This window comes from Uranotaenia lowii, chromosome 3, assembly GCF_029784155.1.
Source record: "Uranotaenia lowii strain MFRU-FL chromosome 3, ASM2978415v1, whole genome shotgun sequence".
In the NCBI taxonomy this organism is placed as follows: Eukaryota; Metazoa; Arthropoda; class Insecta; order Diptera; family Culicidae; genus Uranotaenia; species Uranotaenia lowii.
This window is the reverse complement of record NC_073693.1, coordinates 339,382,822-339,383,151: the sequence shown is the minus strand read 5'-3', so window position 1 is coordinate 339,383,151 and position 330 is coordinate 339,382,822. Positions and strand designations below refer to the sequence as shown.

The following is a 330-nucleotide window of genomic DNA, read 5'->3' as shown; positions in this document are numbered from 1 at the left end:
TGCCGAAACCCGGGATTGAACCGGGGACCTTTAGATCTTCAGTCTAACGCTCTCCCAACTGAGCTATTTCGGCTGTACATGAGTTATCGGCGCCCAGAAGCGACCAAGTTATATCGACCTATACTCATCCGGCTATTTTCAACCGACCGTACCTGCTGCTGCTGCTAAAAATAAACCGTCCATAGGTAGAGGGGAGCGAAGAGAGAAAAAAAAAACAAACCGACCGACCGAACCGCAAACGTTGCTTGCTGTTGTTGTTGGCAGAATCCCCCGGCAGAAAGTGTAAAACAAGCCGGTGCTCATAAAAAGCGATAAGCAAGCGGCAACAGA

The 330-nt window shown here is 49.4% G+C and overlaps 1 non-coding gene across 1 annotated transcript; it reads right to left on the bottom strand.

Moving 5' to 3' along the window:
• On the bottom strand, positions 1-73 carry Trnaf-gaa (transfer RNA phenylalanine (anticodon GAA)). The gene has a single exon. It is a non-coding gene; the product is annotated as a tRNA-Phe (tRNA).
• Positions 74-330: the final 257 nt, after the last annotated feature.